At 48.9% G+C, this 12,588-nt stretch overlaps 2 protein-coding genes across 2 annotated transcripts in view; both read left to right on the forward strand.

Annotated features, from left to right (window-relative positions):
- LOC141230947 (uncharacterized) overlaps positions 1-12,588 on the forward strand; it is a 577,913-nt gene that overhangs the window by 222,956 nt on the left and 342,369 nt on the right. The window lies entirely within an intron of this gene.
- The window catches only part of LOC141230953 (uncharacterized), a 34,861-nt gene continuing 31,132 nt past the window's right edge, over positions 8,860-12,588 (forward strand). The window contains exon 1 of the mRNA XM_073667654.1: positions 8,860-8,944. The gene's annotated coding sequence lies outside the window, so the exon portion shown is untranslated. The remainder of the gene's footprint in view (positions 8,945-12,588) is intronic.

The following is a 12,588-nucleotide window of genomic DNA, read 5'->3' on the forward strand; positions in this document are numbered from 1 at the left end:
TTCTATTGTGTTCTATTCAGGATATATTAAAAAAAGTCTGGTCCTTAGAAGTTATAAAATGAGGTCAATACAACCTCAGGTGAACAACAACACATCACAAATTACACCAGGTCATCGAATATTTACCAAAAAATAGACTTAAATGCAGAAACAGGGTGTGAAAAATTAAAGGGGTTGTCCAATGAAAACAAGCTCCAATCTACAGGAACCTTCATCCCCTTTAGACTGGAACGGTGGTCCGCATGCTGAAATGCTGCTCCATTCATTCTATATGAGGCAGCCAAGAAGTGCGCCCCACTTTTTTGGACCGATGAGACAGAGTGGCCTTACAGAGAAGGGTCCTTGGATTGGACGCCGAGTTACGGACTCCAAAGCAGCACTGAATATGATGTACTAGTGGGAGTCACGAGTGCAAGGGTTCAAGGGTGCCAGTAGTGGAAGACATAGTGCGCGAAACCGAAGAACAAGTAAGCAGACCTGCTGATCAGCACTGCAGTGCTGAGGCCGAGTTATGGCGAAATATCGAGCGACAGTGCGCCTCACCAGTCCTGGAGTATATTACAGAGGAAGGATACTGTGTGGAAAATGCTTCATACTGTAAAGGAAACGTCCAGAAAACTTTGTGCCCGATATCCCTTGTATGCCGGGACGTTGCTAGGGTCCTAAAAGATCAAGGGCCAAAGCCCCAAAGTAGGTGTTTCCCCATACAACCTCCCCGCCACTTAAAAGAGGACCTATACATATATAATTACAGTACACCATTGTTGCTAACCTAAAATACACAACTGAAAGACCAATATTCCCCAAATTACTTCTATACAAGGCAATAATAATCCCGCTACACAATGCCCTCTACCATCAACACTACACAGTGAGTACATAGTATTATGATATGACCATTGCCTCTACATAAAAAACACCCTGTACAAAGACCATCTGACTTCTCACATTTCCAGCACCGTCCCCATCTATTCCCACCCTGCACAACCTCCCCATGCTGCCTGCTCTTCCGACGTGGAATGGGAACCTCAATACTTCAAAAATTATGTCATTACTATGATTACCCTCCACCAATTAATGCTACAAAGACTGTGTGCCAGATAGAGGGGACCTATAAAAATAATAGCATCCCATAGAAAGTAGTAAAGACCCCACTGTGCTACCTAGCAAGTAATAATGCCAGATATGCTCTTATGAAAGTTTCAATATCTGAAGTGTTCCCTCCAAGCAACAAATACCGTAGAGAATCCCCTTTAAGTAATAATGCCCCCTTAAAGCCACAATCAAACTACACCCAACTACAAAGTTCTTACTCAAGTCTATGGAAGATGATTTCGGGGTGGTGAAAGAAGAAATTTCTGATGATGCACCCATTTAAAAGAAATAATGTCCTGAGTGCCCCCATAGCACCCTGTATATGGTATGATAGTCCCACAGCTCACTACACACTGTATGATGGTCCCCACAGCTCCCTAGACACTGTATGATGGTCCCCACAGCTCCCTATACACTGCATGATGGTCCCCACAGCTCCCTAGACACTGTATGATGGTCCCCACAGCTCCCTACGCACTGTATGATGATCCCCATAGCTCCCTATACCCTGTATGATGGTCCCCACAGCTCCGTATGCACTGCATAATGGTCCCCACAACTCCCTATGCCCTGTATGATGGTACTGACAGTTCCATATGCACTGTATCATGGTCCCCACATCTCCCTACGCTCTGTGTGATGGTCCCCACAGCTCCCTATGCACTGTATGATGGTCCCCACAGCTACCTATGCACTGTATGATGGTACCCACAGCTCCATATGCACTGGTAACATGGTCCCCACAGCTCCCTACGCTCTGTATGATGGTCCCCACAGCTCCCTATACACTGTATGATGGTCCCCACAGCTCCCTACACACTGTATGATGGTCCCCACAGCTCCTTAGATACTGTACGATGGTCCCCACAGCTCCCTAGACACTATATGATGGTCCCCACAGCTTCATACACACTGTATGATTGTCCCCACAGCTCCTTAGATACTGTATGAGGGTCCCCACAGCTCCCTAGACACTGTATGATGATCCCCACAGCTCCCCCATGCACTGTATGATGGTCCCCACAGCTCACTATGCATTGCATAATGGTCCCCACAGCTCTCTATGCTCTGTATGATGGTCCCCATAGCTCCCTATGCCATGTATGATGGAACCCACAGCTCCCTATGCACTGTATGATGGTCCCCACAGCTATCTACGCTCTGTATGATGGAACCCACAGCTCTCTATGCTCCGTATGATGGAACCCACAGCTCACTATGCGCTGTATGATGGTCCCCACAGCTCCCTACACACTGTATGATGGTCCCCACAGCTCCTTAGATACTGTATGAGGGTCCCCACAGCTCCCTAGACACTGTATGATGGTCCCCACAGCTCCCTATGCTCTGTATGATGGTCCCCACAGCTCCCTATGCTCTGTATGATGGTCCCCTGCTCCCTACGCTCTGTATGATGGTCCCCACAGTGCCCTATGCACTGTATGATGGTCTTCACAGCTCCCTATGCATTGTATGATGGTCTCCACAGCTCCCTATGCATTGTATGATGGTCCTCATAGCTCTCTACGCACTGTATGAAGGTCCCCGCAGCTCCTTATGCACTGAATGATGGTCCCCACGGCTCCTTATACACTGTATGACGGTCCCCACGGCTCCTTATGTACTGTATGATGGTCCCCGCAGCTTCCTACGCTCGGTATGATGGTCCCCACAGCTCCCTATACACTGCATAATGGTCCCCACAGCTCCCTACGCCCTGTATGATGGTCCCCACATCTCCCTATGCACTGTATGATGGTCCCCACAGTTCTCTACGCTCTGTATGATAGTCCCCACGCCTCCTTATACACTGTATGATGGTTCCCTCAGATCCTTATACACGGTATGATGGTCCCCACAGCTCCTTATGTACTGTATGATAGTCCCCACAACTCCCTATGCACTGTATGATGGTCCCCACAACTCCCTATGCACTGCATAATGGTCCCCACAGCTCCCTACGCACTGCATAATGGTCCCCACAGCTCCCTATGCCCTGTATGATGGTCCCCACATATCCCTATGCACTGTATGATGGTCCCCACAACTCCCTATGCACTGCATAATGGTCCCCACAGCTCCCTATGCACTGCATAATGGTCCCCACAGCTCCCTATGCCCTGTATGATGGTCCCCACATATCCCTATGCACTGTATGATGGTCCCCACAACTACCTATGCACTGCATAATGGTCCCCACAGCTCCCTATGCACTGTATGATGGTCTCCACAGCTCCCTATGCATTGTCTGATGGTCCCCACAGCTCCCTATGCACTGTATGATGGTCTCCACAGCTCCCTATGCACTGTATGATGGTCTCTACAACTCCTTATAACTGGCATGATGGTCCCTACAACTCCCTATATCCTGTATAATGGCCCTCACAGCCCCATATATACAGTACTGTATGATGGCCCCCGCAGCCCAATATATACTGTATGATGGCCCCCACACCCACTTGTACACTATATTATGGCCCCTACAGCTCCCTTTATACTGTATGATGGCCCCACAGCCCCTTATAAACTGTATTCTGGCACCCACTCCCCATTTTATATAATATGATGGCCCCACTGGCCCTTATATATAGCATGATGACTCCCATAGCCCCACATGATGGCACCCACACCCCTTATATATACAGGTGCATCTCACTAAATTAGAATATCATCAAAAAGTTTATTTATTTTAGTTCTTCAATGCTGAAAGTGAAACTCATATATTCTATAAAGTCATTACAATCAAAGTGATCTATTTCAAGTGTTTATTTCTGTTAATGTTGATGATTATGGCCAGGGGCGCACATAGAAATCATGAGACCCCATAGCAGAAGCTCTAATTGGACCCCCCCCCACCAAAAAAATAAAGAAATATTTGTCTGTGTCACAGAAGAGCCGATCTCGCAACTTTCCAGCCTTTACTTAGTTTTTCTAATGTTCCTCCTACTGAAGTCCTAGATCCCTCTTTCATTGCCCCCATGAAGTATGATGCCAATAAAAGTGCCCCCCAAACACAGTATGATACCCCCATGGTGCATTCCTCCACATTAGCCTCTACATGAACAGTATAATGACCTTATTGTACCCCACTTCAACTCCCAAGGCAAAGTATGGTGACCCTAACACAGTATGATTCCCCCAACTGTGACTCCCACACAGCCCTCCATACAGTATAATGGGCCTACATACAGTATAATGGCCCACACTAGCCCTCCAAACAGTATGATGGACCCCACACAAACCTTCACACCGTATAATTGCTTTCATACAGTATAACGGCCCCCCACATAGCCCTCAAAATATCATAATGGCCCCACATAGACTTCCATATAGTATAATATGCCACCCATAATCCTCCATATAGTATAATGCACCCTCCAAAATCCTCCATATAGTATAATGCACCCCCCATAATCCTCCACATAGTATAATGAACTTCCCATGGTCCTCGATAGAATATAATGCACTCCCCATAGTCCTCCATACAGTATATTTCACACCTCAAAGGGTAAAATGCAGCCCCCATATAGCATAATGCACCACACAGTCCTGCAGTATTATGGGCACCACGTACTCACTGATTTTAAAACACCGTATGTTTTAAATAAGACGACCCGAGTATAAGCCGAGGCCCCTAATTTTACCACAAAAAAACTGAGAAAATGTGTTGAGTTGAGTATAAGCCTAGGGTGGGAAATGCAGCAGCTACTGGAAAATTTCACCATGCTGGTATGTATGGCTCCCTCATCACCAATCCTGGTATGCATAGCCCCCCCCTCATCCTCCAATCCTGGTATGTATGGCACTCCTCATCCCCCAATCCTGGTACATATGGCACCCCTCATCCCCCAATCCTGGTATGTGTGGCCCCCTCACTCCCCAATCCTGGTATGTGTGGCCCCATCACTGCACACACAAAAAATAAACACTTATACTCACCTTCCTTCCTCACCTCTGCTCCAGAGCACCTGTGTTCTGTCTGCCAGCAGCTCATGCTGGTATCTGAGCAGCGCGCGCTCTCAGTTGCCGAGGTGAGCTGCTGCTGCTGCCGGCATATTCACTCCTCTCCACACCGGGACTATGAGCGTTGACAAGCATGAATATGCGTTCTCTTTAGTAGCGGGAACTGTAAGCAGGAGCCACAGCTCAGCGCTCCTCCGTGCCCGCTACTAAAAAGAATGAATATTCCCTCTTCTCCACGCCCATGGAAGTGGAGAAGAGGGAATATTAATGTCCCTTTAGCAGCGGGCACACGTGGTAGCTACAGCAGCCGCTACTGCGTGTGCCCGCTCCTCCGCCGCCGCAACCTCCCACCCCCCAATACTCACCTATCCTCCTCGCTCGCCCGAGGCTCACGGGCCCCATAGCAGTGGTGTGGCCTGCCACCATTGGCGGTACGCCACTGATTATGGCTTACAGCCAATAAAATCACAAAAGTCATTATCTCAGTAAATTAAAATACTTTATAACATCAGCTTGAAAAATGTTTTTAAAATCCGAAATGTTGTCCTACTGAAATGTATGTTCAGTAAATGCCCTCAATACTTGGTCAGGGCTCCTTTTGCATCAATTACTGCATCAATGCGGCAATGTGGCATGGAGGCGATCAGCCTGTGGCACTGCTGAGGTGTTATGGAAGCCCAGGTTGCTTTGATAGCAGCCTTCAGCTCGTCTGCTTTGTTGGGTTTGGTGTCTCTCATCTTCCTCTTGACAATACCCCATAGATTCTCTATAATAGATGGTCTATGGGGTTAAGGTCAGGTAAGTTTGCTGACCAATTAAGCAGAGTGATACTGTTGTTTTTAAACCAGGTATTGGTACTTTTGGCAGTGTGGACAGGTGTCAGCAGAAGGAAGCATGAAGTGCTGTAAAATGTCCTGGTATACGACTGCGCTGACTTTGGTGTTGATAAAACACAGTGGACCTACACCAGCAGATGACAATCACTGATTGTGGAAACTTCACACTAAACCTCCAGCAGCTTGGATTGTGGCCTCTTCACTCTTCCTCCAGACTCTGGGACCTTGATTTCCAAAGGAAAATTGGAACTCTGGGACCTTGTGGATGCTGTCAATGACTGCCTTCTTGGCATTTGTCAAGTCAGCAGTCTTCCCCATGATTGTGGAGCCTACTGAAACAGACTATGGAACATTTTTAAACACTTAGGAAGCCGTTGCAGTTGTTTTTTGTTAATTATTCTAATTTACTGAGAAAATGACTTTTGTGTTTTCATTGGCTGTAAGCCATAATCGTCAACATTAACAGAAATAAACACTTGAAATAGATCTCTCTCTCTGTAATGACTCTATATAATATAGGAGTTTCACTTTTCGTATTGAAGAACTGAAATCAATTAACTTTTTGATGATATTGTAATTTAGTGAGATGCACCTGCATATGATGACTGTTGCCCCCAGTGGAATATATGCGGTGTCTATTTTGGGATATTTTAGTACACCCATGATGATCCTATAGACAGCCATTATACCTGGAATGGCCCCTTCCTTGCGTGCCTTGGTTTTTTTGCTTACATGTCTAACAATCACATATGTGTTGTGTCCCTTCCCCCATCATCCTATTTTTCTATTGCTGAATAAATATGATAGATTTTATACTCCCTCGACTCCTTTGATGGTCTTTTACCCTGCGGGGTTTTCTTTCATATATGGACTCACTGTGTGGTGGTGGTGGTAGAGGACATTGTGTAGCAGGATCATTTTGGCCTTGGATAGTAGTAATTTGGGGAATATTGGTCTTTGTATAGTGTATTTTAGATTAGTAGCAGTGGTATACTGTAATTATATATGTATAAATCCTCTTTTAAGTGGCAGGGAGGTTATATGGGGAAACATGTACTTTGGGGCTGGGGTCCCTGATCTCTTAGGACCCCAGCAACGCTCCTGCACTGGGGAAAAGCAGGGTCTGGAGGCCACTTTAATATGATCATTTTATGGATATGACGTCAAAGAAACTAATGAAGTGCTTTGCAAAGTGCCATAATTTTCACAATTCTGAAAATAAATTGTAAGTTTAGTTCCACTATAAGTGATGTTAATTCTGTTATGAGAGCTAACCTTCTGAGACAGTTTATCAATGCGCTGTGTGAATTATCACATTAAGCTTTGCTACATCTATACATAGTGAAGTTCAGGATCAAAATGCTGCAGGTCCCATCTCTTCTACAGAACAATCCCATGGAAATAAAGCTGATCATTTTATCAGATGGGATAATTAGAACTTACCTGGTTGGATCCTTTGTTTCTGGTGGTTTCTTTCCCAGGTCGTTATTAAGGCCCTTTACAATAAGCTCCAAAAACTCATCGGACTTTCTGAATCTTTCAAGCGTTTTCTCAATCACAGAAAGGACAGAAAGGAGGCGCTTATCCTGGCAGAAGAGAATCACAGATATATTGTTCTACTTCTTCCAGATGTTTGGATTTATTACAGACTAATGATTAATCTCGCATGAAGAATGATAATATTATAACAGATCACAATTTTGGGGTAAAATTATTAAATTTTAAAAAAATATATATATAGCAATTACATTATTCTGACAAGACCAATTTTTTTTTTCCTCCCCTTTTTCCCAAAAAATATAACTTTGTTTTTCCATTCACATAGACGGAGGGCTTGTGTTTTGTGGGACTAGTTGTTGTCTGGAATGACAACATTCAATTTAGCACATAAAGTATTGAAAAATGGGGAAAAAATCAAAGTAAGGTTATTATTATTTTTGTTTGTTTGGGTTTTTTTTATGAACATTTAGAAAAAAAATGTGGTTTGTGAGACCATTTTCATCTTGCGAAGACCTAATTTTATAAAATGATCCCATTGATGGAGTTGTCGGCTTCTTCTTGTGGAGAGATCAGTAGTTACAAGTTTCTGATTGCATTTTTGGGAGGGAAGAAGAGTGACCCCAAAACCACAACCACAACCATGGCACTTTAATGTTCTTTACAGCATTGACTCGACGTGTAATAGATTTATATATAATGAAAGATTGTACTTATGTCAGTGCAGCAGAAACAAATATTGTTTTACGCTTTTTCCGTACACCTCGTACACACGCGGCTCCGCTCCGTACACCTCGTACACACGCGGCTCCGCTCCGTACACCTCGTACACACGCGGCTCCGCTCCGTACACCTCGTACACACGCGGCTCCGCTCCGTACACCTCGTACACACGCGGCTCCGCTCCGTACACCTCGTACACACACGGCTCTGCTCCATACACCTTGTACACACGCGGCTCTGCTCCGTACACCTCGTACACACGCGGCTCTGCTCCGTACACCTCGTACACACGCGGCTCTGCTCCGTACGCCTCGTACACACGCAGCTCTGCTCCGTACACCTCGTACACACGCGGCTCTGCTCCGTACACCTCGTACACACGCGGCTCTGCTCCGTACGCCTCGTACACGCGCGGCTCCGCTCCGTACACCTCGTACACACACGGCTCTGCTCCGTACACCTCGTACACACACGGCTCTGCTCCGTACACCTCGTACACACGCGGCTCCGCTCCGTACACCTCGTACACACGTGGCTCTGCTCCGTACACCTCGTACACACGCGGCTCTGCTCCGTACGCCTCGTACACACGCGGCTCTGCTCCGTACACCTCGTACACACGCGGCTCTGCTACATCCACACTGTAAACCCCTCCTGACCCGACACATAAACTTCAGCTCATCCAGCACCATGACAACCAGCACAGCAGAGTCCTGCATCCACTGAGGCCCCTGATCATGTGACCCCTGACTCCTCCCCTCCTGTGACCTCATCACAGCTCCTGTGCGCACAGAGCAGCCATATATGTGGTGGCGGCTCTGCAGGTGGAGGTATGTGGAGACCCCATTACTGGGCGCGGGGGGCATTAACACCTTCAGCACGGAGACTCTTTTGGGGTCTTGTGTTGCCCCTTTATAAGAATCATAAGGTTTTTGTTCTGTTTCCTGTAATAGATACATACGACCCAACTATGGAGACAGGAAGGGAGGAAGCGTATTGTTCTCATAGTACAGGACCCCTTTATTGCCCCCACAGCGTAATGCCCCCATTATGCCCCTTATACAGGATGTATGATGCCCCCACACAGTGTAATGCCCCCATTATGCCCCTTATACAGGATGTATGATGACCCCCACACAGTGTAATGCCCCCATTATGCCCCTTATGCAGTATGTATGATTCCCCACACAGTGTAATGCCCCCATTATGCCCCTTATGCAGGATGTATGATGCCCCCACACAGTGTAATGCCCCCATTATGCCCCTTATACAGTATGTATGATGCCCCCACACAGTGTAATGCCCCCATTATGCCCCTTATGCAGGATGTATGATGCCCCCACAGTGTAATGCCCCCATTATGCCCCTTATGCAGGATGTATGATGCCCCCACAGTGTAATGCCCCCATTCTGCCCCTTATATAGTATGTATGATGCCCCACACAGTGTAATGTCCCCATTATGCCCCTTATACAGGATGTATGATGCCCCCCTCAGTGTAATGCCCCCATTATGCCCCTTATGCAGGGTGTATGATGCCCCCCACAGTGTAATGCCCCCATTCTGCCCCTTATACAGTATGTATGATGCCCCCACACACAGTGTAATGCCCCTTATGCAGGATGAATGATGCCCCCACACATTGTAATGCCCCCATTATGCCCCTCATGCAGGATGTATGATGCCCCCCACACAGTGTAATGCCCCCATTATACCCCTTATACAGTATGTATGATGCCCCCGCACAGTGTAATGCCCCCATTATGGCCCTTATGCAGGATGTATTGTAACGGGTCCGGGAGACGGAACCTCTGAGCTACTATACAAGGGGGCGGCCCTTGTAAGGGAGCGGGTGGCAGTCTCTGGGTGAACGGACAGGGAGTTACGGCAAGTGATCAGGGCTGTCTCTGGGTAAGGGGTAGGTACGACCTGTGATGGCAGAGCCTCCGGGTAGGCTAGCAGGCAGATGGTAGATGTGTGCTCCCAGGTGAGCAAGCGAGAGTCTCTGGAATAGCAGGTGGTCACGGCACGTGACGGCGGAACCTCCGGGCTGGCAGGCAGGTAGGTAACGGAGAAGCGCTCCCAGGTGAGCGGGCAAGAGCCTCTGGAATAGCTGGTGGTAACCGCACGTGACAACGGGACCTCCGGGCTGGCAAGCAGGCAGGTAACGGAAATGCGCTCCCAGGTGAGCGGGCAGGAGTCTCTGAGATAGCTGGTGGTCACAGCACGTGACAACGGAGCCTCCGGGCTGGCAAGCAGGCAGATAACGGAGAAGCGCTCCCAGGTGAGCGGGCAAGCTGGTCCATAGACAGACTGACCGGAGTAGTAAGGCAGACCGTCGGACCTCAGGCAAGCAGGCAGGTAGCTGATATGCGCTCCCAGGTGAGCGGGCAGGCTGGTCCTTTAGACAGACTGACAGGAGTAGTAAGGCAGACCGTCGGACCTCAGACTGGCAGACAGGTAACAAGTATTCAGGCAGGAATCAGGCAGGTAACTGGCAGGTAACTAGCAGGAAACTGGCAGGTAACTGGCAACGGGACCTGAGGGCTGAAGCACAGGTGAGACACAGGTGCAAACAACATTGCTCGGGCACCTCCATTTTGGAGGAGGTGCCTTATATATGATGAAGTCCTCCGGCCATTGGCCGGGGACTCTTTAGGGCGGCGCGCGCGGCCCCTTTAAGAGGAGGGAAGCGCGCGCGCCCTAAGCACAGGGGCCGGGAAGGAGCGCGCGCTGAGAGCAGAGCAGGAGGAGGACGCCGGGACGGAGCGCGCGCTGACAGTAGAGCAGGAGGAGGACGCCGGGACGGAGCGCGCGCTGACAGCAGAGCGGGGAGAGGACGCCGGGACGGAGCGCGCGCTGACAGCAGAGCGGTGAGGGGAGCAGCGTCCCTGCCTAGCAGAGGGCAGGGACGCCAGCGCTACAGTACCCCCCCCTTTAGGCCCCCCCTTTTTTAGGCCAGACAGAAATTTAGCTAGGATGAGAGGGGCATGGATATTCTCCCGGGGCTCCCACGTTCTCTCCTCAGGACCAAACCCCCTCCAATCTACCAAGAAAAAGGTCTTTCCTCTTACCCTTTTGGTGGCAAGAATGTTCTCTACCTCAAACTCGTCCTCAGCAGAAACCGGAGCAAGAGGCGTACCTGTAGACTTAGAAAAAGAGTTAAGTACCACAGGTTTGAGGAGAGATACATGGAAGGAGTTAGGGATCCGTAAGTTGGCCGGGAGTTTCAATTTATAGGCCACCGGGTTGATCTGACTGATAACCTCCAGTGGGCCGATGAACCGAGGCCCTAACTTATAGGAAGGGATCTTGAGCCGGACATATTTGGACGAGAGCCAGACTTTATCCCCAGGACGGAATTGAGGAGGATCCAGACGTCCTTTGTCAGCGTGCCTTTTCATACGCTCGGATGACAGAAGGAGTGCGGACCGGGTACTCTCCCATATGGAGGAAGACTCGCTCTTGTGATTGTTGTACGAGAATTCGGCCCATGGCAGGAGATCCACCCAGTCAGAATGGTGAGCATTAACGAAGTGCCGGAGGTAACTGGTCAGGTTCTGATTGATCCGCTCCACTTGACCATTAGACTGTGGGTGGTAAGCGGAGGAGAAGTCCAGAGTGACGTCTAGCAATTTACAAGTGGCTCTCCAGAAACGAGAAGTGAACTGTACTCCTCGATCCGACACGATGTGACGGGGCAGGCCATGAAGACGGAAGATGTGGCGGATAAAGACTCTAGCCAGCTCGGGTGCAGACGGAAGACCTGGCAGGGGAATGAAGTGAGCCATCTTGGAAAAGCGGTCAGCGACCACCCAGATGACCGTACAACCGGCAGAGACGGGCAGATCAGTTACGAAGTCCATCGCTATATGCTGCCAGGGGGCAGCAGGTGCTGGCAGAGGAAGAAGGCGGCCGGCCGACAGGTGTCTCGGAACCTTGTTGCGGGCGCAGGACACACAGGCAGAAACAAAGTCCATAACATCCTTGTGCAGGTTAGGCCACCAGTAGTGCCGGGTAATAAGCTGGAGGGTCTTTTTCTGACCGGCGTGACCAGCTAGTTTAGACGAATGACCCCAGTGTAGGATCCTCTCCCGATCAGGTACCGATACGAACGTCTTACCAGGAGGGAGACAATTTAGACTCACGGGGGCCACCTGCATTACTCTGGCGGGATCGATGGGGCAGTCACATGGTCTATGAGGTGGTAATGTCTCTGCCTCCTCCATATCAAAGACATCAGCACAAGACCAATAAGGAATCGGAAGTCCAGGTAGATTAGCTGGGATAGGAGAGGGACGGACGGAATGGACGGGAACCAGACAGGTTTTATGACAGTCTTGTCCCCAGCGAAGGACTTCTCCGGTTTGCCAGTCAAGCACGGGTGCATGTCTCTGGAGCCAAGGCAGACCTAGCAAGAGGGCGTGAGAGAGTCCAGGCAGAACGTGAAGGGAGATACTCTCTGAATGCAGCA

The sequence above is a fragment of the Phyllobates terribilis genome, unplaced genomic scaffold (genome assembly GCF_046119375.1).
Source record: "Phyllobates terribilis strain yellow unplaced genomic scaffold, ASM4611937v1 Scaffold_500__1_contigs__length_1315687, whole genome shotgun sequence".
In the NCBI taxonomy this organism is placed as follows: Eukaryota; Metazoa; Chordata; class Amphibia; order Anura; family Dendrobatidae; genus Phyllobates; species Phyllobates terribilis.